The sequence below is a fragment of the Acinonyx jubatus genome, chromosome A1, assembly GCF_027475565.1.
Source record: "Acinonyx jubatus isolate Ajub_Pintada_27869175 chromosome A1, VMU_Ajub_asm_v1.0, whole genome shotgun sequence".
Taxonomy (NCBI): domain Eukaryota; kingdom Metazoa; phylum Chordata; class Mammalia; order Carnivora; family Felidae; genus Acinonyx; species Acinonyx jubatus.
Window position 1 is genome coordinate 185988353 of NC_069380.1, and position 27949 is coordinate 186016301.

The 27949-nt window shown below is 47.0% G+C and overlaps 2 long non-coding RNA genes across 10 annotated transcripts in view; both read right to left on the minus strand.

Moving 5' to 3' along the window:
• The window catches only part of LOC113592464 (uncharacterized), a 60259-nt gene extending 53615 nt beyond the window's left edge, over nucleotides 1–6644 (minus strand). For 2 of the 3 annotated variants that reach the window (XR_008288948.1, XR_008288946.1), the window contains exons 1-2: nucleotides 3013–5577; nucleotides 187–466 (exon numbers count right to left, since the gene is read on the minus strand). This is a non-coding gene — a long non-coding RNA (uncharacterized LOC113592464). Of the gene's footprint in view, nucleotides 1–186; nucleotides 467–3012; nucleotides 5578–5710 lie in introns of those variants that run through there. The other variant, XR_008288947.1, reaches the window with a different exon arrangement.
• An 11-nt stretch (nucleotides 6645–6655) lies between these two features.
• LOC106967678 (uncharacterized) lies at nucleotides 6656–27944 on the minus strand. 7 transcript variants are annotated; one of them, XR_008288944.1, is made up of 6 exons: nucleotides 27826–27944; nucleotides 24875–25068; nucleotides 21392–21890; nucleotides 20886–20981; nucleotides 19940–20329; nucleotides 9561–16617 (listed from the first exon to the last, which is right to left on the minus strand). It is a non-coding gene; the product is annotated as an uncharacterized LOC106967678 (long non-coding RNA). The 7 variants fall into 7 exon arrangements; XR_008288945.1 differs by adding an exon at nucleotides 6656–7228 and having other exon boundaries at nucleotides 16481–16617; nucleotides 19940–21890; XR_008288939.1 differs by adding an exon at nucleotides 6656–7228 and having other exon boundaries at nucleotides 12047–16617; nucleotides 19940–21890.
• Between the last annotated feature and the right edge of the window lie 5 nt (nucleotides 27945–27949).

A 27949-nucleotide genomic window follows, 5' to 3' on the forward strand; every position in this document is an offset into this window, starting at 1 on the left:
TTGAGATGGACAGCTTTGGGCAATACACGTGCCACAGGCACTTGCTATGTTCTTAGCATGGAGATAAGTGCTTCATAACCATTATGTATTGCCATTATACCCACCCCCAAATCCTGTTCTAGTAGGCACTATTATTTCGTCTTACGGGAGATAGAAGACCGAGATACAGAAAGGTGAGCAACTTACCCCAGTCACACACCAGCCTGTGGAGGAGCTGGGGATGAGCCCCAGGTGTTTTGACTATGAGGCCAGGGAAACACATGAGGTTCATGAAGGTCCCGCTTCCACGAAGGAACACACTTGGTGGCGGCCATGTGGCACAATGACTAGCTGTGGGAGGGCTTGACATCAGCCTGCTAGGGCTCCCTTCCGGGCCCCTCCTCTCACAAACTGCACAACCTAGCTTCTTCACCTCTCCAAGCTTCGCTGTCTTCACCAGCAAAACGGGAATAACCACAGCGCCCACCTGTGAGGACGAATCGAGACGACACAGGTCAAAGGCCCCACATGTTGTCTGGAATCTAGTGAGGACTCTATAAATGTCAGCTGTTATTATTTTAAAAGTGGCTCAGGAAAGACATCTTAAAAGGACAAATCTATTGCTATTAGCAAAAACATGTGTCACACATCCTCAAGCCCGGCAAACATATTTAGTTCATTGGCGTCATTATTCTTGTCTATCCCTGTGTAGACAGGACGCTGCAGTGTGCTGGCCGGGAAAGACACTCCACCCCCTCCCTCCCTCCCCTCTGATCAACAAGGCAGGTGGTGCAGCCTGTAAGAGTTCCTAGCGTGTCCTTTCCGGGAGGGGTACCTGGGCTGACTCAGCTGGGAGGGTGTCCAGTGACTCATTAAGTGTCAAAAGCTGATTAAATGTCCTCAGGCCTCAGGAAGGGAGCTAACACCCAGGAGACCCTAGATTCTCTCCTCACCCCAGGCTCCCGGTAGCTCTCAGATAGGAGAACAGGGGCGGGATGATGACCTGGGTCTCCATATCAGCAGGGAAGTTAGTCATTCTACACACACACCTCTCCAGCTTTAATAAGAGGAGTTTCACCTCTCTTCTGCATATTCAAACTCATGGCTCAGCACCCCTCCCTCATCTGTTCCCATGGCTTCAATTACCATCCAGAGCTAATGAGTCCCAAATTCACATCTCCAAACCAGACTTTCAGATATCTTTCCAGAGCTGGATACCCGCCTCCACTCAGATGTCCCACAGGCCCCCCAAACCAGCCTGCCCCCCACCTTGGACTTGTCTCCTTCCCCTCACCTGGACCAGGCTCTCCTCCAGGATGCTCGGTGACGATTTCCATGGCCCACCCAGGAGCCCAAACCAGAAATCCAGCTCACCCTGACACTCCCCTGCCCTGCCCCCACAGGTGGTCCCTCACAAATCCTATTGTTTCTACCTCCTGAGTCTCTCCTTCTGCCAGATTCTCTTAGAGGGTCACCCAACCACTTGCAAACCCATCTCCATTCTTCTCCAACTCTTTCCCCTTGCTGCTGTAAGAATCTGTAAAATGCAAACACGGGCACTGTCACCCTGCCTTAGCCTCTGCTGTGACTCCTCCTCGTCTTCAGATAAAGTCCTTAACACAGTTCCCAGGCCTTGTGTGATCTAGGCACTGCCCATGTGTTATGATCTGAATCATGTCCCCTAAATTCACATGTTGAAGCCCCAACCTCCAGTACCTTAGAATGGGACTGTATTTGGAGACAGAGCCTTTAAAGAGGTGATTAAGTCAAAATGGCATCATTATAGTAGACTCGAATCCAACGTGACTAGTGTCCTTATAAGTTGCCTCCCGGGGCTCCTGGGTGGCTCAGTCAGTTGAGTGTCCAACTCTTGGTTTCGCCTTGAGTCATGACCTCACAGTTAGTGAGTTCGAGCCTCACATCACGCTCTGCACTGAAAGTGTGGAGCCTGCTTGGAATTCTCTTTCTCCCTCTCTCTCTGCCCCTCCTCCATTCTCTCTCTCAATAAATGAAAACTTAAAAAAAAAAAAAAAAGATGCCTCCCAGTGTATGCGTCCCAGTTTGGTCCTTTGTCACCCTAGCTGTCTAATGCACCATCGCTCACCTCTACCTCACCACCCCCCCACCCCATACAGCTGCAGCTGTACACATTCCTGCTCTCTGCTCTGGGCTTGGCCCTGCTCTTTCTTAAGGATCTAATGGTCTTCCCAAGCCTCTTTATCCAGTCACCTCCTTCCAGTTCTGGCATTATTTCCTCCAGGAAGCCATCCCTGACCTCCATGTTTAAGTATCTCCCAAAACAACCCTCAAGTTCCTCCCTCATAGCCCCATATTACAACCACCGATTTATTTATCTGTGTGTGTCACTAGACTGTTAGCAGCATGGGCACAGGGACCACGACATCAAGGACAGCATCTGTTCCCTAGAAGGTGCTCTATAAATCCTTTTCAATGACTGGCACTTCATGAGTGGATGAAAAGTCACAAAAAATTCAAAATAATTTAAAAATACAAAACTACTTTTAGCATTCAAAAAAAAAAAAAAGTTCATAAATATCCTAGTACAGATCCCAACACAGCCCCTTTTGGACTACCTAAGTTTCCAAGCAAAAGAGAGCCATTGTCTCATAAATCTGATTCTTGGGCCTCCAGATAGTCTGTAAAAGAAGGGGGTGTCTGTGGACCTTAAACTGAAGGTGCTGATGAAGATTTGGTTCAGCTCCTGAACCCGCATTTAACATGTAACATGATGAGCTTATATCTCACTTCAGGTTTATGGCCTCATGACGGGGAAAGCCTGTCCCAGAATTCCCGGCCATCTCCATAACGGCCAGCAAGATGGAGCACCTGGGTGGCTTGGTCGGTTAAATGTCTGACTGTTGGTTTGGGCTCAGGTCATGATCTCGCGGTTTGTGAGATCAAGCCCTGCATCAGGCTCTGCACTGACAGCACAGAGCCTGCTTAGTATTCTCTCTCTGTCTTTCTGCTCCTCTCCTGCCCTCTCTTTCTCCCTATGAATAAATACATACATACCCTCTGTCTCTTAAGGGCAGCCTGTGGCAGCAGAACACACATCCATACTGGTCTTGACCACCCGGGTCAGTGCTGTTCCCAACCCACCAGTCAAGGGTGAGCCTGGGGTCCCCAGCTCTGCGTGAACTGGCCCTGTATGGAGCAGAGAATAATTTCACCCTTAAGTCCCTCCTTGGCTCTGAGAGTCCCCTGCCAGGTGTTGGACTTACCTGCATTTTACCCATATAGGGTAAATCTGGGTTTTCTGAATAATGACCTGCTTGTTTAGAAAAACAAAAACAAAAACAACCTGATTCTTGCTCCACCTAGAACTAGAATGAAGGTCCGTATGCAGACAGATTCAACTCCACCAGCCCTCCCCTCCTCCCTTCCCTGATTTGTTAAGTCACTGTCACCATCACCTAATTTACTATGTATTCATTGTATTTGCTCACCCTACCCCACCGCACCACTATCAGCAATAGAATAAGGGCACTGTGAGGGCGAGCATTTTATCTGTTTTCTTCCCTGCTGTTCCTCTCATGCCTTGAACACAGCCTGGCACAGAATAGAACACAGCTTGCTCAGGGTGTGTGTGCTGAGCGAAGAGATGAAAAACTGAATGAAGGAATGAATGTACACACTCCCTTCTGTCCTCCCCCCACTCTCACTGCCACCTTGGAAATTCCCCTAAATTCGCAGGGGGAATCCCCTCTGGTGCCCCTCATACCTTACCTTCCTCTAAATGAGATTTCAGTATGTGCATTAAAATCATTCCCTGGTCCATCTGTGCATATTGCCCCAGTTCTACAAATGTCCCTCCAGGGCCAAGGGGGGTTCTGTTCACACGTGAAATGAGACAGGATTCCATTGATCCTAAAACCCACATGAACAGATCCACCAGTGACCTGGGTTTCCTGCCCTCTCTGGGCAGAGCTCCCAGGGGACAAAAATGTGAGGCCAAGACCCTGACTGTGGAGGTACAGTGGACACTTGGGGTCCATCAGCACCTGCTGCCTCAGGACAGACTTGGGAGGTGGGGGCAGCAGAGAGGGCACTGGACCAGGAGTCAGGATCTGGCCTCTGGGCTAGCTGACCAACCTCAAGTCATGGCAAGCAGGTCAGATTTACTGAACCCAAAGACCTGTCTTGGGCCATTGTGAGAAGCAAAAGAAGCATGGCGAGGGGGTATGGGGGGGGGGTGCAGCAAAGCCATGGTGAATGGCTCAGGCTGGGATTGAAACCCCCATCCACCACTCGATGCTACGTGACCTCCAGCAGGCTTCCAAACCAACTCCAGACCTCATTGTCATCTCAGGATCCAGCATGTAGTTAACAAGCCGTTATTATGAAATGTAAAAGAATGCAAGAGAGTAACCTGATCCCAGGAAGGAGGGAGGAAAAATGTAGGTGCTCTGCAAATGCACAGCCTCACTGCAGTTATCTGAGAATCTGAAAATTGTCCTGTTCCCACTATTCTCTCCCTCCTGGCCCCCACAAATTTTGGGGGTGGGGGGAGGAGCACTGGTATGCTGCTTTGGGCATGGGTGGCTGCTGGGCCTAGAATCTTCCCAGAAGCTGCAAATACTAAAGCCTTCCCTTAGTTGCTGACTGATTTGAGACCCATATGTGATCTCCACCCTGAAAAGGCTCTGGAGTCAGACAGATGGCAGTTCAAATCCCAGCTCTACCGCTTAGCTGTGTGACCTCAGCCAAATTAATCACCCTCTCTGTACCTCATTTTCCTCCTCTGTAAAATGCAAATAATGATAGGTAGCACCTACCTCATACGGTGATGCATTACCAACACGTCCGTGTCACCAAAACAAACCCCATGCTTCTCTGCCGTGGCTCCTGGTGGTTCCTTCAAGCCTCTAATGCTTTCTTCCCTTCTCATCTCTGCCTGTTGAGACCCAAACTAATCCAGAAGGCCATGTTCAAATGACTCCTCCATCATAATGTTTTCCCAGGTCTCTCTGTCATGTGCCCTTGCCTTCCTTTCAACCTTGCTGACACGCTTACATACACCCTTCTATGAAGTCACCTTGGAATCACATGAATGAAGGACACATTTTATTCCTGGCCTCCTTCTCAACAGATCCTCAGTTTCCTCACCCGTAAAAAGAACATGCTGAAACACCTAGCTTATAAGTTTGTGGTAAGAATTAAAGGGGATAATGCGTACAAAACATGGGGCACAGAGCATATCACATCATATATGCCAGGAAATGTTACTATAATTGTAACGATTGTTAGTACTAAGTAGACGTGAGTCTGAAAGGCTGCCATTTGGAATTCATTCCTCTGGGTCTCTCTCCAGTTCAGTTTCTTCTCAACTGTGATCTTGGGTCAGTAGTGGTGGCCCCAGGGAGGAACAATTGGCTCTGAACTCTCCCTAAAGACTTAGCTATTCTTTTGACAACAGAACTTTTGGTGCCTGAGGCAAAAGGAGAGAAGAGAAGGGGCAGGGAGAAGCTGGAAGGAGCATCTTCCAAGTAAAAGGGGGCATAATATGGAAGGTGGCCCCCATGCGTTGAGGGCTCCGCATGCGACCCTTTTCCACAAGTTCTCTCTTTGGACCTCATGACAAACCTTCAGTGCCCCCCCCCCCCAGCTATTTTCTAGTTGACAACTCTGACCTCAAAGCAGTAAAGTGATGAACCCAAGGTCACACAACCAGTGGCAACACAGCTCAGATACAAACCCAGGTCTCTCTTACCCCGAGGCTCATGGAGAGGAGAGAGGTCAGAAGAAAGAAGGGAGAGAACTTTTATCCACGGACAGCACACACCTCCATGATAGGGCAGAAAAAACAATCTGTGAAAATGTATGGTTTTATTTATGGAAAATTAATTCAGCATACAACTTCATCATAATACCATTTCTCGAAACATTAACTCCCATCAATGTTGTAAAAGTCTGGGAAGCTACAAAATGTCTTTTTTTTTTAACCTGCTATTATCTATAAACATCCTTGATGGCCAAGATGGCCAAGATTTCCCCTCCTCCCCTCTTAATCTGTTGATTTTCAATCTAGAAAGGTCAGGGATGGCCCCATGTGTTACTGTGGCTTGAGAAAGGTTCCCATCAGCCTATAAACTCAGGGTAAAGCAATGCTCACTTTAATTGCTCTGTGAATTAGAGCCTCCTTTTGATTTAAATCCACAGCCACAAATGTATTATTTTCCCCAGTCCTAGAAACAACGGTGAAGCATTTCTTTTGTTTCTCTTGTCCGATATCGCCCTCTAGTGGTCGCAACTCTACTTGAAAATAGAGTGTAAACCCACCAAAGAGATGTGTGCCACTCAGACCCTTTCACAGCCTCCCCTATCTATTCATCCATCCAGTCAGCCATACCTCTGGCCATCATTGCTTGAGAGCCTACTGTGTGCCAAGCACAAGCAGCGAGGATTCTGGGATGCCCTAAGAGCTTAACAATTTGCTTACTAATGTGGAACTTGAGGGAGGGTCTAGGGAAAATGGCCTAGATCCTAGGCCTCGAGAACTGGGTTGGAATCCTAGCTCTTCCAACCCAAGTGATCCTTGGGATGGAGGTCAGTTCCCCGCCAGACTTGTTTCATCACCACAGAGCTGGTAACCAACTTGTCCATCTTCAAAATAGACACTATTAGATGCATCCTATCTTTATTTAATCTTAACCAGATCGCCCCACTACTCTTGGAGCACACCTAGTTTTTGTGATGGAGGAAAGGCAGGGGAGCTAATGGGTAAGCTCAGATCATGGTTTCAGAAGCCCTGGGTTCGAATCCCTGTTATGCCAGTTACCATGGACAAACTACACAGCCTCTCTCAGTCTATTCTTTCTTGTCTATAAAATGGGCACAATCAGAGAATCCAAGATAATTCAGGTTCTCGGACTTCAGTGTAAGCAAAATCCCCTGGGGATCTTGTTAACAGGACAGCCCCTTCTCAAACTTACTTGTCCAAAATCTCTGAAAACGGTCCCAGGTATCTGATCAGTAACCAAGGTGGCCAGGTGATTTGGATGTCCAACAGCCTTTGACAGCAAGGGGGACACAGCAGCCCCCTGGCCCTCAAGCTTGGCCAGACATTAGAATCTTTGAAAATTCTGATTCCCACCCTACTAGATTCTAACAGAACTGGTCCCGGGGAGTCTGGCATTGGGATTTTCAAGAATTCCTGCGGTGATACTCGCGTGCAGCCAGGGTTGACAACCGCTGCCGTAGACCAGTGCTTAATGCGCAGTAATACTTCCTAAAAGTTAAAAGAAGCCCTCCCAACACATCCACATCATGACTCAAACACCTTCACTCAACAATAATACATAATGAGCTTCTGTCGGGTGCCAGGAGTTGGCAACAGAATGGCCATCAAACCAAAACAAAAAGATAAGAATCTCTACCCTCAGGGAGCTCACGATAATGTAGCAGGGCCAATTTGCCCTTTTGTACTGGCCCCCCCCCCCCAAATTATAAATCCAGCCCCCAAAAGCAGGCACGGCATATCATGTAGTTCCTTGTGGGTCACAGTAAGAGCTTTCTCTTTGAGATGGAAAGTCATCACATGCCCTGCCATTATCTGTCTTAGAAAAAAAAAAGATTTTGAGATGCCCTTGCGCCTTCCAGAAAAGTGACTATCTCATGGTAAGATTTCAGTCAGAGACTGGGTGTGGGGCAGGTGCATATTTGGGGCAGTGAGACCTACCCTGACTTACTGCATCCCATGTGTCTGTCTATTCCCCTCTGAGTAAGGCTGTCGGAGCAGGAGACAGACGACTGTAGCCTGGAGCTTCCCTCCTGTGCCCCCTCCACCCACTGGCCTGCAGCCTGCAGCCTCCTTCTTGGCTGACTCAGAGGGCCAGCTGTTTCCAGCTGTACAGACACATGGGAATACTTACTCTTAATCAGGATTTGAGCCTTGCACCTGCTCCCCTTGGCTGGGGCTGAGCCTACTTCAGAGGCCAGGGATACAGAGGGTGGAGGAAACCCTTTTTTATCACTGTAGCCACACCAACCCCTAGCTGCTCATTAGCACCTATGAACGAGGCCAGAAAACCCTGTGAAATCTGGTTAAATCACTGAGAGTGTGGGAGGAGGGAGGATAGAGAGGCCTCTCCTGGTCCTCCAACTTAAAATAACTGCCTCCATCACTCTCTCTTCTCCCTGCATTATCTTTATTCATAGCACCCATCGCAAGCTGACACTTTACTCTGTGTTTGTTTACTTCTCGTAGTCGGCCTCACCCACTGGAATGTAAATGCTCTATCTTCAGCACCAAGCAGTGTGTGACACCTAGAGAGATGTTTAATTAATATTATGTGTTGAATGAGTGAGTGAGTGAATGAATGAATGAATGACACTGGTCTCCTCGAGTTTCCAGGAGCTGCCTACTCCTCACATTTACTGCTTTCCTGCCCAGCCCTGGAGGCTTTGGATTGCTCACCCCTCCTCTCCCTGCCCTGCTGGCTTAGCTCCCACTCCAGGGCTTGGGGGCTTCCATGCCGGCTCCTGGGGACTGAACTCAGGCTGCACTGGGCAGCAGAATTTGCCTGGACAGCCTCCCAGACCTGTCCGCAGAGTCACGGCCCTAAGAGGCCAAGGTCACCTGGGGGACACCCGGCATCTCTCCTGTGCAACCACATGGCAAGCCTAAGGGTGAGGGTTATTCTTTCCTTCCTTCATGTGGCTTCCAAGAATTCAGCCACCAGGGTGATTTTATTCAGGTCACCTTCCCCAGCTTTAGACACCAACACCCCCCCCCCTTTTTTTGCTTAGCCTGGTAGACATAACCCCCCAGCCTTCATGATCTCTGATCCCCCACCCCTCTATCCCCATCTTAAATTTCCTAACCAAGCTCATTCCTTTCCATATTTCTCTGTGGCCGCCATCCCCCAGCCCCGCAAACCTACTCAACCATCTCTGGCACGCAGCCTGTCCTGCTTGATATTCATATTCTTGAGAATAATGGATAATAAATAAGACCTTGCTTGCAAAGAGCTTTCACACCACCAACCCAGAGCCTCACACGAACCCAATGAGGTAAATGGTGACTCGCAGAGCTTAAGTGACTTGTCGATGATCAGCAGCTAGTTAGTGGCCGAGCCAAGTCGGGAACCTATTTTAAGTACCATTATTTATGTCTTATCAGGAGATTATCATTGTAGAAAGGAAACGAGTGGAAATGACAGTCCAGGTTTTAATGTATGACTTTATTATATTTCAAGGGCAAGATTTATTCCCACTCCTTAGTATTGTAATTAAAGTAAATGGAATAAGATTTGGTTTTATATTTGCCTTTCAAACAACCTTTCAGAGACACCTGCATTGCTCTGCAAAAGGAAAGCCATCTGTTCACGTATTCACTGTGTTAAACAACTACTCATTCACTCAGTCAACAATTCTGTATTTTATTTTCCCTGTGTGCCGGACCCCGGGCTTGACACAAGACAAGCACTGGTGAGCAGAGCAGGCCTGGCCTTGCCCTCATGCACTTTGAGTCTAGTGAAGTCAGGTATTACACCAAGGTTCATGCCAAGAATGGAGGGTCAGAAATAGGGTAAGGGCCATGAAGGAGGCACAGGAGCTCTGGCAACTTCTAGCAAAGAAATTGATTCAGCCCAGCTCAGGGAGGGCTTCCCAAGGGAGTGACCATTGGCCCGGGAGGAGAAAGATGAGAATTTAACACAGGGAAGAGGGAAGAGAAGGAATTTGTGGAAGAGGGAACAGCATGAGCAATGCCCTGTTGCTGGAGAGAGAACAGCACTCTCAGGAAACTATGAGGAGTTGGAGAAGTGACCTGGTATGAGACAAGGTGGGGGGCCTGGACTACTCAGGCCTTGTGGGTCCAGGAAGCGGTCTTGGTCTCTTCCCAGAGAGCACAACAAACTGCTCAAAGCAGAGATTGATATAATCAGATTAGGTCTAATTCTGTGCTGAGCATTTGGGGTGGCACAGGGAGAAGAATGTCTGAAACTGCAAAGAACTTTCCATCACTTTCTTTAGCATTAATGAAGCCCCATTCAAAATTAGGACATTGATTTTCTCAGAAATATAGGTACCACTCTGAAGCTGACAATATTAATAAAACCAATAATTATAATAATTATAAGTACCTACTAGGCATTTGATGTTTTGTATATATGATTTCATGTAATCCATGCTTCACCATAATTTATAAGACAGGCATTATCTTTGCCCATCTACAGATGAAGAAAGTGAAGTTCAGAGGGGGTTAGCAACTTACCCAAGGTCACACAGCTACTGGCAGATCCAGAGTCCAAACTTAGAAGACTGTCTAAATAAATGGTGGCTCTGTCATCTCTATGCTCCATAATCTTGGGATCCTTACCCAGAAACTGAAGGGCAGCCACCATGATAGGTCTAAAGAGTTTGTCATCACTAGGGTATCAGGGTCAATAAAGGGCTACGCTTTGCCAAAGCCAATGGCCAAATCTCTCCTTATCCTATTTGACCTTCAGCAGCAATGACCTGATGATCACTTCTCCTTCTTGAAACATGTTCTTCTTTTTTCAGTTTTAATTTTTTGAGACAAAGAGAAAGACACACACACGTGTGTGTGCACAGGGTAAGGACAGAGGACAAGGGAGAGAGAGAGAATCCCATGCAGGCTCCACACCCATCACAGAATCCAGCTGAATCTCAGGACCAGCTGGGAGACCATGACCTAAGCCGAAATCAAGAGTTGTACACTTAACCAACTGAAACACCCAAGCACCCCAAAACATGTTTTTCTTTAACCCTCACCTGGTTGTCCTCCTACCCACTGCTTTTTCCTGCTCAGTCTCCTCTGCTAGCTACCCGCCCCCCCATACACACACACACACAGCTCACCCTTTAATTGCTAGACTCTCTAAAGCTCCGCCCTTGGCCATTTTCTTATTTATAGTCCTTTACTTGACGATCTCATCGAGCCCAGGACTTTAAACTGCATCTATACACTGATGACAACCAAATGTACACCTCTTCTCACTACCTCTCCCCTGATGGTGTTTCCATTCAGTTGGTGAATTGACCCTCCAGGTTAGTTTTCGATCTTCACCCCCAAACCCTGCCCTGCCCTTGAGGTCCCCATCTTAGCAAATGACACTTTCTTGCGCTTTGTTGCTCAGATCAAAAATCTAGGTCTTGTCTTTTGATTAATATCTTTTTCACGTTTCACATCCAACCATCAACACGGCTTCAATATACACCTTGAATCCAAGCATCCCGTACCACTTCTCCAACACCACCTTAGTGTGAGCTATCATTTTTTCCCACCTGGATTATTGTGTCTACCTCCTCACTGGTCCTGCTGCTTCTGCCTTCACTCCCCCACAGCAGTCAGGGTGCAGGTGTTTAATTTGCACACATGGAGTCTGACCTGGATTCAAATGTCAGCTCAGCCCTGGGGCAGGACACTTAAACTCAGTTTCCCATCTTTCAACCAAGGCTTAGGTCATAGCATTGTTTGAGTAGTCAGTGAGATGCTTAGCCTGGTTCCTGGTCCATAATGAGTGCTCAATAAATGGGAGTTCTTGTTACAGGCTCCTTGGATTTCCTCGAAGTTGGCCCCCAAAGTTGATGCTGCTGCTGCTCAGTAAACTGGGTAACTCCTAATTCATCATGTGCCAGCTTCTTGGGGCTTCCCCAGGCTGTGATGGGCACCGGGCACCTCTCCAGGCTCCACCACTTGGTGTGTGTTAACTATCAGGGATGTACACCAAGGCCTACGGGCAGAGTTTCAAAATGCAAAGTGACATGGGGTTTGGACAGCAGTTTTCTTCACTCCCAGTGAAACCACTCCCCGAAACACCTATCCTCTAAGACCCAGAGGGAAGCCCTGACATTTGCATCCTCCAACTCTGAGGCAAGATTTTGTTGTCACATCCTGGAAGAACCAAAGTCTTGGCCAAGAGAGGAGGTGGGTGTGGCGGGAAAAGAGCCATTGTGGGTGATGTTTGTGTCCTCCTATGGGATTTCCAAACTGTGAAGACAAAAATTCTCATCCTTTTGAAAGCACCGGACCCAAACCTCACAGGCTGGGGCACTCTTGCCCTCTGGGGCCCATCTTTACCTTCTCTCATCTTGTCTCCCTCCTTCCTGGAAGGCGGGGCTCAGGCTACAGGGTTTGAGGGCCAGCTCTGCTGTTCACTGGCCCGGGACAACCGTGAAATCTCCTTGAACCTCAGCTTCTCCACGTACAAAATGGAAAATAAAAGTAGGAGCTGTGGCCATTGCAAAAATAAGAACCATTGTATCTGAAAACAGAGAGGCAGCATAGGATGGCAGTAAAGAGGATGGTCTCTAGGGTTGGAGTCCAGCTCTTCTGTGCACTGGCTGGCCCTCGCACAAGTTGCCTAATCTCTGTTTCATTTGTAAGATGGGGATCACAACTGTTCCTCCCCCAATGGCACACTGGGAAACCAAAGGCGTTAACACACGTAAAGAGCCTTGAACAGTCTACAATTAGAAAGTGCCCACACTTGCTATTATTTCCACCCACTTCCTATATGGCCTTCCCGGGACTGACTGTGCATGGAGCCTGGGTCCCAAGTGAGGGAGGTCCCAAGGTCAGATGGACGACAACCCTCTTACACGCTCCCTTACAAGGAGGACTCACTGCAATTTTCTTGTTTCCCAGAAAGCTTTGCAATTGGCAGTGAACTAACTCCCCAAAAAGAGGCTCATGGGACCTCCATGGGACAAGTCTTCCCACAGAGCTGTATGGGAATATCCATAGGCAGGCACTGTCTGTATCATCTACTCTTAACCCTCACCATAAGCATGCAAAGTGAACTGGTTCCAAACAGTGCCTGACCTCCCATCTCTGATGCATTCTCCACACGACAACCAGAATAGGCTTGCTAACATGCAGTGTTCAGCAATGCCTTGACCTACCCCTGCTCCACAACCTGCCATGGCTCCCGAGGACCCCAGGAGAGAGTCCAAGCCCCTTACCTGGTCTTGAGGTTCTCACACAATCTGCCTCCAGCCTGTCTCTGCTGTTCTCTTTTCATACAACGTGCCTTCCCCCTTCTCCTCCCCTCCACACACCATTGCCACCCTGCAGTACTTAATAACCCCAAAGGGAAATTTCATACCTTTGTGCTTTTCCTCACTTGGTTTGCTCAGTCTGGGATGCCTTCTCATCTTTGGCAAGTGCCTACTGATGTCTCAGGACCCAGTTTATATGCCAGGTCTTCTGGGAAGCCTGTCCTGACTTAGTAAGTTAACACCTTACTTGCACTTCATACAAACCTTTGTCAAAGCCACTGGCATGCTGGTAAATACTTAACGACAGCTCTCTGGGGAGGCAGGGTGGGAGGGGAGCCATGATTTGTAGTGCTTGCCAACTTCCATGGTGTAAATGCTCTCTCTCACCTGTTTTTGAATTTCAAGCTACCATGATTTAATACTCAGCTTGCGAATCTCCTAAAAATTTAACTGGCCCTGGTGAGCAAGTACAAGCTCCGGCACACCACATTACGTGACTTTTTTTCCATGCTCCTTAGTGGATTCCTCATTCCCTTCAGATAATGTCCAAACTCATGGACATTAACAGAGCTCATGGCCCTGAGAAAATCAGGGCTGGTTGGGCTGAGGACATGAAAGCAAACCAGCAAGCATAGAGACCCTGAGGCAGGAGTGGGCTTGCGGTGTTTAAGGCCAGCATAGCTAGAGCAGAATGGTGAGGATTTGGCTTTTACTCCGAGCCCACGAGAAGCCACTGGAGGGTCTGAGCAGAGCAGGGGCACAATCTGACGTGTTTTAAGAGGATCACTGTTGGCAGCACCAATCAGGAGCCAGATGGCCACCCCAGCCCTGCCACTGACTAGATAGGTGACTTCAGTTAAGTACTGTCTTCCTGGGGCTGTTGTAAGAATCCAGGTGAGTTGAAATCTGTAAAGCACTCAGACTTGTGCCTGGCACCTAGGGAGCACCATTTAAGTATTTGCTTAAAAAAATAAAAACGATCTACAAACAAGCTAATCCCACCAAAGGATCATGCTGTGGAGTCAAGGATGGAAACAGGGAGACCAGGTAGGAGTTGAGATGCAGGTAGGAGAAGCTGGCAACTTTGACCAGGGTCAGCAGAGAGGTGGAGCAGGTGAAGGCGGGACAACCCGCCAACAGTATTTCACGGCTGTTTGAGAGAGAATGGAGTCAACGATGATGCCAAGTTTTTTGGCTTCAGCAAAGGGAAAGCTGAGTTGCATTCATGGAGATGGGCTGGTCATCATGGGAAGAGCAGGTGCCAGGTAGAGTGTGGATGGACAGGGACATGAACACACCCCTCTTGAAGTCATGACCGCATTTTACATGCGTTTTCCAGGACTGTTCCACGTGGCCCCACCACAACCTTTCAAGAGGAGTATTACTATCGCCACTTAGAGATAAGGAAACCGAGGTTCAGAGAGGTACAGTAACCTCACCAAGGCCACATAGGGAGTAAGAAGGAGCAGGCTCAGGACCTGAACCAGGCAGTAGTGCTAGCTCATGTGCTAAGCATTTTCTCTTTGAAGACCATGGGAACCATACCTGCCAGATGCATGCACACCACCAGGTGACATTACAAATGAATGGGTGTTAATCCATGCAGGAGTCAGGACTGCGGTATGAGTTTAGAGGACAGGGGGTCAAGACTTTGAGCTACGCCTTGACAGGAAACAATAGCAAAGTAAGTGGTTTCTTACTGACCTCATTTCACTGAAGAGGAGGCTGAGCCTTAGAGAGAAAGAATGAGCTCTCCAACAATACGGCTAGAGGTGATGTTCTGAACTGAAGGGCACGGTGCCTGATCCCAGCACCTGGGTTCATGACCTGCAGGCCCACCACCTGACCTGAAGGGACAATGGACTAATACAAACACATGGAAGATCAGCACACATTCCTCAGCAGCACTGGAACAAGTGGTTTGGGGCCTCTATGTGAGTTTCTGCTCTCCAGGAATTGGCAGAAGCCAAGGTCCCAAAGGACAAGAAGGGATGGGTTCTCAGACGGCACGGGTGGGGGCTATTCCCTGTCCCAGATGCTCACTCACCTGCTGGCTTATGGCCATGTCACAGGTACAGAAGGTGGGGGAGCCAGCCCACAAACAGCCCAGCCATCTGGTGAAGAAGATACATGACAAGATATGGCTGGATGTACTGGCAGAATGAGCCTAGATGCCCAGAAAATGTGGTAATACACCACACAGATGATAGGTTCCCCAGAACCCAGGAGAGCCAGGACGTCTGCTGTCTAGGGCTGCTCTGGGGCCTCAGCACAAAGGGGACCTGGTGAAGGGTCACTCTGTGGGGGAGGGGGAATCCCAGTCCCATTTTCCCTATGCTCTGTGGGAGTGGTTGAGAACCCAAGTGTCATTATCAAACAGACCTGGTTACAAATCCAGCCCTGTAATCCCAGGGGTGTGACTTAGTCTATCTGAGCTTTAATTTCCCCCATCTATCAAATGGAGCTGATGGCGAGATGGATGTCATAGTGTCGTTAGAATTAAATGGCTCACTCTGTACAAAGTGTTGAGAATGATGCCAGGCACAGAATTTGCATCCAGTCAGTGATAGCTGCCATTGTGGCTGGAAATACTCTGACCCTTTTTATTTTCCAAATTCCACCACATATGCAGCCTCTCCATTTCTTGGCATGAAGCAGCCTCTGTTTTCTGTTTAAGCCTCAGAATAACTGAGGGATTTCCCAGAGAGACAAAGCAAGGTACAAGTGAGGTCTGACCTTGTGTTCACAGGGAACAGATGAGCAGGCAAAGGTGCATGGGATTTGGTCATTTATTCAATTATCCAACAACTCTATTGAGGGACCATTGTGTACTGGCCCTGTTCTGTCTCCTGGGACCCACGGTGAACAATACAGAGACAGCCCCTGCCTTCAAGGACTTCACATTCTAGAACAACGCCATCCAACACAAATAGCATGTGAACGCCCACATGACTCTAGTTTTCTGGTGGCCACTTTTTTTTCTTAAAGGTACAATAAACCTTAATGATATAGTTTATATCCAAAACACAGTCACTTCAACATGCAGTCAATATTAAAAATTATTAATGGTATATTTTGCATTCTTTTTTATTAGGTCTTCTAAACCTGGTGTGTATTCTACACATATAGCACATAAGCTCAGACCAGCTACATTTCAGAGCAGTTCTTGAGTGCTCTGAACTCAAGTGTGGGAGAGTGCCAACTGGATTGGATTAGAAAGACGGTGAGGGCTGTGAGGTTGGGGGAACCAAAGTGTCCAGCTCTGCACCCCGTCCCCTAGCACAGAGGGGGCACTGTGTCAGCCTTGGGTGAATGAATGCAGGGTGAATGAAAAGACCATACGCTTGGGGGTGCCAGGGTTTCAATGCCATTGACTGTGACATTAAGCGAGTTGCTTAAGTGCTCTGTGCCTCAAGTCCTTCTTTGGAAAATAGGCATATACAGGTTGTTCCTCACTGGGTTTTGTGAGGATTAAATGGGAGGGTAGAGGAAGAGCACTCAGAGCAGCGCTCACCGCGTAGAATGTTCTCAGTAACTGTCCGCTCTGGCCAGCCCCACACCGTGGGCCCCACCCTGCTTCATTCTTCAGGTTTGAGCCACAGTTATCTGTGCATCATGCCTCTGTTCAGCTCTACCTTACATCTCGGGCTCCTGCAAAAAGCACCACGAACAGGTGGCTTAAAGCAACAGAAATGTATGCACTTGCATCATTCTTCTGGAGGCTGCAAGTCCAAGATCAAACAGTCTTCAGGACTCTGTCTCTTAATGTTTATTAATTTTGAGAGGCAGACAGACAGACAGAATGTGAGTGGGGAAGGGCAGAGAGAGAGGGAAACACAGAATCCGAAACAGGCTCTAGGCTCTGAGCTGTCAGCACAGAGGCTGACGTGGGGCTCAAACTCACAAACCATGAGATCATGACCTGAGCAGAAGTCCGATGCTCACTGACTGAGCCACTGAGGCACCCCAGGACTGTGCTCTCTCTAGAGCCTGGAGGGGAGAATCTGTTCTGTGCCTTTTTCTCTGCCTCTGCTGTTGTCAGCACTCCTGGTGCTCTTTGGCTCCTGGACGCCTCCCTGCCTTATCACACGGCATCTCCCTGCCTGTCTAGGTCGGCACCTGCCATCCTTCTCTCGGTATGTGGCTGTCTCTATGCCTCTTCTTTTCTTCTAAGGACGACAGTCATATTGGGTTAAGGGCCACCCTTCTCCATTTTGACCTCCTCTTCATTTACATCTTGATGACATCTGCAAAGACTTTATTTCCCAGTAGGGTCACATTCACAGGTAACAGGGATTAGGATTTCAACAAGTCTTTTGGGGGGCACACAATGCAACCCATCACACAGGGTTATCGTGAGGATTAGACAATCCAGTATGTGTAAACGCCCTGCTAGCTCCCCCGTGCTCCCCCCTCTAGGCTACCTCAGATCTCCTCTGTCAGCACCCGGGCCACAGCGTTTGCCCCTACAGCTGCCACCAGTGACTTCTTGCACCTCTCAATACTCCCAGACTTGGACTCAGATAAATTGCCAGCCACAGGGCATGCGACTTGAACTGGAAATACATGAGAGTTAACTCTCCCTGGGGTGAGCTTGAGCCACTGGGGGATCAGAAATGGGAGAGAACCAAAAAATACATTTCCTCTCCATCCCCTGACCCCCGACAGGACACTGCATCGGCCACCTTCCATGCAGCCTCTCTGAGGCTGTCTAGTGAGAGGCAGCAATCATCCAGGCTTGCTACAGAGCTGCGGCCGGTGCAATAATGCACTCCATCATATTACTCTCCACTCTGTACACTCACTACCCTTTCCTTCATGCCTGCTTTCCCTAGGGTTATACTCTTCCCTAGTATCAGCATATAATCCCTCAGATTTGCTCTTCTACACAACTCGGACTAAGATATTCAAGAGATGGCAGTTTTATTTGCCTGTCCAGACTCAGCCCAACTGATGTTACCTTTTCCAAAAACCTCTGATATGTCCTGCTTCTTACCCTGGTTCCTTCATGCTTTGATAGCACCCTAAACACTTACATCTGTGATAGCACTTACTATATATTACAGTTACTTGCATCCTTGCCTGTCTCCCCCACCAGACTGTGACTTTTTCCATGGACCACACTCTACTCATTATTGTATCTCCAGCACCCACCACTCAGATATTTGATAACTGAAGTTTTGTGACTGAAGTAATTAGCATCTGCTGACATGATGCTATGGGGTTGGGGGGAGTCTATAAAATCTCTCCTGCTAGCTTCCCCCCCTTGCCCCTGAGAAAATGCCTCTTCTACCTTCTTACTGATGCTGGGAATGCCTTTTCCAAGGGTCAATCATCACAGCGAGATAAGATGTAAAACACAAATATCTCTGTTAGAGGAAACATAAGTCCTTATATTCTCACTAAAATGTAAATGACTGATAGGGTGGTTCTTTTCTGACAGAGGCAGGAAAGTCATCAGGGGACACAGGGGCATTTTATCCCACATAGAGTCAGTATTATGCATATAGAAAAGAGCTTTGGGGCAATCAAAGGGGTGAAGAGTACTCCCACCTCAAGTTAGCTCTGCCATTGATCTGCTATGGTGCCCAAAACTCCTGCTCCCGCATGGGTCAAGTCTACCATGCAGTAAAGGAAATTTTCTCAGAAGCCAGAAGACCCAATTCTTTCACTGGCATTTCTGCTTGCTAGCTGTGTGATCTTGGGCAAAGCCCTTACCCTTTCAGTTCTTTTAAATATAAAATTAAGAGGAAGAAGAAGAAGAAGAAGAAGAAGAAGAAGAAGAAGAAGGAGAAGGGGGAGGAAAAGGAGGAGGAGGGGGAGGAGAAGGAGGAGGAGAAAGAGAAGAAGAGGAGGAGGAGGCAGAAGGAGAAGAAGGAGGAGAAAGAGGGGAAGGAGGAGAAGCAGGAGGAGGAGAAGGAGGAGAGGAAGAAGAAGAAGGGGGAGGAAGAGGAGAAGAGGAAGAAGGAGGAAGGATGGTGATGATGGTGATGATACAGTCTCTAGCTTCTTTATATGGCCTTTGGAAAAATCAAATAAGAAATGCATGTGAACCTGCTTTCCAATGTGGGAAGCAATTTACATATGTGAAGAATATACTATTTTTACATTTGTAATACAAACCGTCTTGACAGAAGGACCTTTTTCACAGAAATCTGGACCTCTCAGGAGGCAAATCAACAAGCAAGCTCTCTCTGTGTGACTCCCAGCCACCCATACTCATAGGTGTCATTCTGCCTTTAGGGCTTGGGTGCCAGGAGCCCATCTGTCTTTCAGGCTAAGGGGAGCTATCGTCCTCCCAGGAGAGCTCTCGCCCACAATCTTGTCCCTACCCACCCCCCCACTCCCCCCCACCCCCGCCGATCCCCAAGAGGAGGATGTGGCCTCCAGGCCTTTCTCCTGGAATCACTAGGCTCCTTGCAAACGACTGCAATTCCATCTGAGTTGGAAGCTACTCAGAATTCAGTTCTTATCTCAGGTTTAACTCAAGGGGGTGTTTGCTATGGAAAGTTTAAATGAAGACATGAGAAATGAAAAGGACCACAGTGTGAAATCAGAAAAGCAAAACCAACGCAGTGTCTTCTCCTGGGGTTGTTTCTGTTCTCTCTAGGAAACACCCCAAAATGTAGACCTCTCCTTTCTAACTCTGGATTTGTCCTCATGTACCCTCATTTCTGCCAAGTTCCATTAGTTGAGGTAGTTACAAAGGTCCATGCAGGTTTGAGGGGAGAGAACGTTGACCCTGCTAACTTCAATGGAGATGTGTCACATAAAAATATTCCATCAGAGAGCAGCACATAGGATGGGGTATACTTTGGTGTGGCCATCTTTGGGAAATACTATCTGTCACACTAGCTTTTTAATGAAGGGGAGAAAGCTCTCATTAAAAACTATTAAGTCAGGCTAAAAAAAATAAAATGTGAAGTAGTGAATTATTATAAGCATTAATATTACAAGGAAACAGTATGCTTACCAAAGCATCCCCTTAGAATATATTTTGATGGTAATGATAATAATGATGTTAAGTGCTTCTCAACCAATGGAGTGTCTCTGCATCGTGATCTCCTTTAATCCAGCAATGCTGGGAAGCAGGGGTATCCACTTTCCAGTTAGTTCACAGCAGCAAGTACCTTGCCATGCATCACACACTGGTAACAGTTGTGGGGCTTGAACCCAGGGCTTCTGACTCAGATTGTCCTTTCCACATCTGACCAGCAGCCAGGTTGAGTGATATATAGCACCCATTTCAGACAGCTCAGAAGTTCATAAGAAACTTCTATCTAGTAATTGAGTTCCAGGCATGGCTTTGCTGTGGCTTAAGTCTGAGCAAATCACCGTCTTCTCTGAATCTCCCTCTGATCATCTGCAAATGCAGAGGATTGCACTCGTGGAAGTTAAACTTTTTCCTTTAAAAAGAAATCTTAAGCAGCCACACGTCCCAAGTGAAATCTTATGAGGACCCCTGCTTTATGAAATGTCTATTCAAAAACAGCTATTCTACCCACCAGAGCTCTATAAACCATCCCTGGGTATACACTCAACAGAAATGCACTCATTTGTCCATCACAAGGCTTGTGCAAGAATGTTCATAACAGCTATGTTCATAATACCAAAACCCAGAAACAACCCAACTGTGCATCAATAGTACAAAAGATCAATAAACTGTAATATTGTCATGCAGTGTAATACTACATGGCAATGAAAAAACAAAGACCATTGCTACACTCCAAAATGTGGATGAATGTCTCCATATAATTTTGAGTGAAAGAAGCCAGACACAAAAAGAGCATGAACTTTATAATTCTATTTATATGAAGTTCAAAAACAGGCAAGATCAGAAGGTGGTTATCTTTCGTGAGGGCACTGACTAGGAGGGGACAGCAGAGAACTTGCCCCGGGGAGCAGAGAATGTTCTTTACCTTGATCTGGGTAATGGCTACCTGGATGTATACATATATAAAAACTCATCAAGCTTTCTCATGAGATTTGTGCGCTTTGTTGTATGTAAGTTGTACCTAAAAGAAAAAAAAAAGTGAAAAGCAAAGTGAAATCGCTCTAGTTGAAGCAAGCAAGAGGGTCTTAAAGACCCATGTGCTGAGCCCCCACCTAGGACCCCATCTACCCACTCCTTGGAGGACTCTAAGGGTCCACAGGGCACAGTTTAAAAGAGCATGAGATGAGTCTAGACCATCTCTAAGGAAACAGAAGCTCTGACAGTGTGATTCACCTTTAGAATTCAGTCTTCAAGATCCCACAGGTGACAGCTGTCTCAAACACCCAACTCCATGTCCATGGTCATCCTGTCTTGCCCTCTTCCCAAAGCCCAAAGCCCACATGCTGCCCCCAGGACCAAAGCCTCCTATTCACCCTCCCTAAGCATCACCCTCTGCTTCCAACTTCCCAAGAAGGCCCACACGAAGCTTACCTCCTGCTGGTGAGTGCAAGCGCTCAAGTTCAGCCACCTTGGTTCAAATCCTGACTCCTCTACCTGTGGCTGGATGTGCTTCTTCTTTGTATACTGACGTTAATTGTACAGACCTCATTGATTGTGAAGAGAATTAATTTAGTACATGGAGAGATCTTTCAACAGTGTCTAATCCATCCTAGGCACTCAATAAATGTTAGCTATCATTCTGATCATTGTTTGTTCTCTTTCATTGCTTGTTCATGGCCAAATAATATATAGCTTTAAAAAATTAACAGTAATCTAGTAAAATGCTTACCATGTGCTTTGTTGGACTTCTCATAGCCCAGCCTCCTTTTGAGTGAACTGAAGAGACTGAGTTTCCAAAGTCACACAACTGATTAATGATGGATTCAAGACTCAAACTCAAGCCCTCCTGACCCCCAAACTCCACAGGCTGATCTCCTGGTTACCTTGGTCAGTAAACCACGTAACAGAGTTGACAGAGCAGGTCCCGATCCTATAAGAGTGAACATATAGTGGGGCCACTAGTGTGATAGAGTCTGGAATCAAACAAGCCTAAGCTTCAATCTTGAGATGTGTGGTTTACCAGCTGTATGAGTTGCCACTGTTTAATTTATCCAAGCCTCAATTAGCTCATCTATAAATTGAGACACCACTATGGAATGCATTAAATGAGCTTCATAAGTGTGGCCAGAAGGAAAGCAAAGTTAACCCCGGGGATTCCCAGTATTATGGGATGCTGATAGGGAGTGATTTGGGGAAGGGACCATAAACTCCATCCCTGTTTCACTGAGATCTTCCTCCAGTTTAGAACAGAACCTCTTATCCAGGGACAACCCCTCTGAAGATTGGGGACTTTTTGAAAGATCAAACGATGCTGAAGTGCAAAATGTTAACTTTGTCTGTGGTTCTGGTCTCTCTTCCTCTGTTGTCAATTTTAAAACAGTTGCTAAAAACTAACCTCCCCTGTCAGCCTCTCTTCCTCTTCTTGTTCTCAGAACAGAGGCTATGATGGAATCCAAGGCAGTTTTCATTTCCAAATAGCCCCTCTTTCTGAGTCCCTCCTCCCTCTCAGCCCTCAATATTACTTTCTCTCTCTACTTCATTCTGCTCTACAGACACAACTGTGCCTTAAGTGATGGGAGTGAGGATGACATCCTAGACTCCATGATTTTAGGACTCCCAGATGGCCACAAGGAGCAGGTGGCTGGAACGGTGACTCAGACTCAGAAGGGAAGGATTTGGCAGTAAATGTGGGTTAAAAAGGCCTGATATTCTTACACACCCGATCTGAACATAACCTTTTCCTACCCCCAGAGGTAAGAGGGGACAATCACACCCTCTTGCTCACTCCCATACAAATTACTGAGCCTGCAAGGTTTTCTGGGGACATCCTCCTTTCTCTCCCCTGGATCATCACCTTCGATGGCCAATGTATTGAGATGGCACCCTCCAGGCCTGAAAAAAGTTGTCACATGAAGTGGGCAGATACAAGCAGCTGGGGAAAGGCATACTGGCTATGAAAATTGCATCTTTAAAAGGCCATTGCCCAATAACTACGATGGAATCCAGTTTATTAAGGAACAGAGTTTCAAACACAAAAGTGCCACCATGTGCTCTCAAACTCTCTTTAGCAATGCTTACCATCATCTTAGTCCAATACCACTTATTTCCAGTTATTAGGGGTCACTCCTTCACATTTTGAGCTTATTTTCAAGCAATGACTCTCTTCTTCCCACCGTCCCCTGACAGTGTTTGCCCCCAACCCCAAACACAAACACAAACACTGGACCTGTGTCTCTAAGGAGCTTGGCAGGGAGGGGAGTAGGGTCTATTGTCACCACCCTGTCTCCTCCACACATGTCCTCTGGTGTTGAAGCAGGACAGAAGGATGGAAGGGCCGAAGTGTCCCCTTACTTAGCTGCCCCTGGTGAGGGACTGGTCCTCTTCATTACATGGGTTGTCGTTTCCTTGAATGACATGGACTGGCCTTTGGCTCTCCCTGTGAGGCTTCATCTCATGGGGAACACACATTGGTTTCGTTGTGGAGTGTTGTGAGGCCACCCTTACATGTGTGGGCCATCCCCCTACATAGGTGTTGGTATGTAGCACCAGCTTGGGCTCTAGCTGCTTCCCTCCTTTCTCTCCCCAATCAGAGACAGTCCACCCTTCACTCCCCTTTTACTATGATCATCTCATCCGCTCAGAACCCACTTAGGGATAATGGCAAGTGTAGTCCTGCTTCCCAGGGTGTTCTGTCAACCCGGGGGGGAACAGACGCATCCTGTCACACCTGAGAGGCTACAGGCCCCAATCTTCTGCCTCCTTCTCCAGGCCTCAACAGCATCAGGTACTCTGCTGGTTCATGGCTCAGAAATTGTGAAAGAAAAAATAATTTTAATCTATTGGTGTTATTAGGAATTTTAAAAATCCTTCCCAAATCTGCACACCTTGATTTAAGTCTACTAAGCACACACTCCTCAGGAGAAGGGCCGGGTGAAAACAAAAAGTAGAAGTCAAATTCCATGCCAGGCTCCATGCAGGGGGCAGGGTAGTGTGTGGTCCCTTCATGGGAGAAGTGAACCCAGAGCTCCTCACAGGCAGAAACCCGGAACCAGCACGAACCAAAACAATGTCAACTTCAGAGATGACAGAAATCTGGGGGAGGACATTAGACATCCCAGCAAGTAGGATAAGGTTTAAAGAAAATAGGATAAAGAGCTTAAGTCACTTTGATTTAAACCTCAAAGTACAGGGTGACTCAGCTCCAAAAAGTGGCATCTTGTACAGGGGTTGTTAGCCTGTCAGGTTAGTTCTCTGCATAGAAATATCAAAAGTTGATATACCCTTGAAACCCCTTAGCATGATACCATATGGGAGATGCACATTTCTCAGTACATTTCATCAGCCAGTGCTTCCCTAAATGCTCAATGGATCTTTGACTCCTAGTGTGACCATCAGCGGAAGCAGATGGTCCCAATGAGGTGCCATGTTGAACCCCAACATATCTCTTTAATAAACCTAGACCCACAGCCTATGTGGTGAGACACTCACACGACAAGAGGCCCAGGAGCTGAGGTCTAAGGAGGGAACAGCAGAATCCCCCTCTGTTCCCATCTCATGCTCACTCCAGCGCATCCACCAAAATTCTTTGGTTTCCTTCCCTCTTCTCTCTCAAAAGTGTATAGTTGAACATGTATAACTTTACTGCACATGTGATGTGATGCCCATTAAAATATATAAAAACTACTTAAGCCAAGAAAGAATATGAGAAAGGAACACACCATGATCTTAGCCATGGCAGTCCTTAGGTGCTCTATTATTCAAACTTTATGTAATAAGCACATACAACATTTACAATGGTAAGTATGCCATTGGGTAGTTGCAGGGAATGAAGGTGCTTACAATAGGACACAAGCACATAGTAGGCCCTAAATATATATTATCTCATTATTATTATCAGGAAAAAATAAAATTTACCTCACTGCTGTATGACAGGAAAGAGGTGGCAGAGGAGATGGGCCCCCAGCAGGGAGGCCCCTCCCCACCCCTAAACCTGCAGAAGTTTCATGGCCTTTGTTACCCCTGCCCACAGATGACTGGAATGTTTTCGCTGAGGTAGGATCACAGAAGATTATACTGCCCACATGTGAACCCCAAAAGGATCTAGAAACCTGGGAGAAAAAAGCAGGAAGGTGAGAGGGGGTGGTTAAGAGATGAAAATAATTTCCAGAAGGAATTTGATTAATGCTGTTGTCCTGGGCAAGGAGCAGTTCTGGGCCAGCATCCCTCCTAGGGCAGGAGAAGAGAGGAGGGCAAGGCTTAGGAGCTCGGGCTGTGCATTCCTGCTGACCTAAAATGTCAATCCCAGCCCTACCATTAGGACAAGTTACTTATTCCCTTGGCCTCAGTTTCCTCATGTAGAAAACGAGGGATAATAATTACACACACCATGGGGTGCCTGGTGGCTCAGTCGGTTAAGCGTCCAACTTCGGCTCAGGCCATGATCTGAAAGTTTGTGGGTTCGAGCCCCGTATTGGGCTCTGTGCTGACAGCTCAGAGCCTGGAGCCTGCTTTGGATTCTGTGTCTCCCTCCTTCAATCCCTCCCCCGTTCATGCTCACTCTCTCTGTCTCAAAAATGAACATTAAAAAATTTAAAAAAATAATAATAACACTGCATCAGGATGCCATGGGGGATGAAAGAGGTACCACAACTGCAGAGCCTGGTGTGGAGTGGCACTTCTCAGCTAGCACTGTTATCTGCACCCTAAAATTCCTGCATGATTATGTGTGATTATGAGTGCTTGAATGATTTGGAGTGTTGAAATCTATAGACGTACATTATTGTTTAAAGCATATGTTTGCAATACAAATTGAAATGTGTCACCCTCTATCATCTATTAAGTTGGAAAGTGTGGGGTGCCTGGGTGACTCACTCAGTTTAGCATCCGTCTCTTGATTTCAGCTCAGGTCATGATCTCACAGTGTGTGGGATCGAGCCCCGCGTCTGGTTCCGTGCTGAGAGCACGGACTCTGTTTGGGATTCTCTCTCTCCCTCTCTCTGCCCCTCCCTGCTCATGTGCTTGCTCTCTCTCTCTCTCTCTCTCAAAATAAAATGAATAAACTATAAAATATATATATATATATATATATACACACTAGTGAGAATGTGGGGAAATGGACACGCCTTCTCTATTGATGGGAATATAAGCGGCACAATCTCTGGGAAGAGCTATTTGACAACATGTATCAGTTCCCTTAAACATGTCCAGTCTCGGGCAGAGAAGTTGTATGGTGTCACAGGGTTGAGGAGAGATGGGAACAGAATGCCTAGTGGAGGTGAAAGGCAGAAACCAGGATGGGTCCAGGGAATTAACAGATCTTCTTTAAGGAGCCCCAGAAATTCCAGGGAGGAGATATAAAATGTGTGGTCATGCAAACTGTCATAAACAATTGTTATTTGGGTGTTAGAGAGAATGCCAACCCTTTAACTGGAGATGCAGAACTAGTGTACCTCCAGTTGCCAACTGCATATCCCTTCCTGGAGGCCTCAAATGCATCTTCCACTCCAGCACACCCAGGATGGACCTATGAACTGACCACACTCCCCACTCAAACCGTTCATCCCCACTATTCCAATCTTAACAACAACAAAAAACCACCACCATTTACTAGTTGTTTAAGTGCCAACCCCGATGAGTTATCCTTGATTTCTGCTTCTCACTTCACCAATACCACCAGCAGCACCATCCAAAGCCCCACATCCAATCACTCAACGGGTCCTGTTTCTTCTGCTTCCAAAATACATCCTGAATCTAGTCACTGCTCTCCGTCACCACTGCTACTGTCTGATAGAGGCCACCATTATTTCCCACCTGGACTAGGCTTGTCAATTATCTTACTTCTACTCATAATCCCTCCAAATCATTCTCCAAGTAACAGCCTGGATGCTCTTTTAAAAATAGAAACCAGAATGTTAAGTGCAGCTGAAGAGAATTGATAAATGTGACTATATATCCGAAATTATTCTAACTTGAGCACAGAGTAACTAGACAAAAAGAGGTAAAATAGGAAAGGTATGTCAAGAATAATGGATGACAGGCTTAGAAGGACTAACATGCATCTTGTTAAAGTACTGGAGAAATGAATAGAAAGAGTGGAAGAGAGGAAATTTTCAATGAGTTAATAGGTTTGCATTTTCCAAAATTGGTGCAAGAAACTAAGCTTCAGACTGAGGATTCCCCACCAAACCCCAAATAGAATGAATAAGATTAAATCCACACCTGAGCACATTTATAGATAAACTAAGGAGCACTAAAACAAAGACCTGATATTATAAAAGCGGCAGAGAAAACAGAGGTCACCTACAAAAGACTGACAATTAGAGCTGAGATGGCAACGGCAGCTGGTGGAAGTCAGGCGACAGCCAAGAACGATATACTCAGAAATCACCTCTTAAAAACAAGGGCAGATATTGTTTCACACATTTCTCTCAATGGGTTTAAGAGAATTCATTAAAAAAGAGAGAGAGAGAGAGACCAAGTTGAGTCACATAATCAACCAGATTAAAATTCATCCATTTCTTTACATTGTCTCTTTTTCCTTGTCTCCTATCCCTCTTTCCCCACCCACCACCCTGGAGACACTCAGGCCTTCTTTCTGTTCCTCCAACAGCACACTCTGGGTCTTTCCTCCTACTCTGCCCCCTGCCTGGAGTGCCCTGTGCTTGCTCTCCTCTCAACCTTCAGGTCTCTCCTCAAAAAAATAGTCCCTCCAGCCATTAACGTGACACCCTGTTCAATTTTGCTGGAAGCACTTATCTACAACTGAAATTCTTGTTTGCTTTTTTGTTTACTTGTGTGTTGTTTATGTTCCCCTCCTCACACCATTAGAATGTGAGCTCCATGAGGGCAGAAGCCTGCCTGCTTACCTCTTTATTGCTTATCCTCAACACCCAGGGCATCTGAAGTGCTCAATAATTAGTAGGGAAAAATCAATGAACGAGTATCCGGGTCACACAAGGTTGTGGCACCTCCTACTCCAGTATCCTCTGG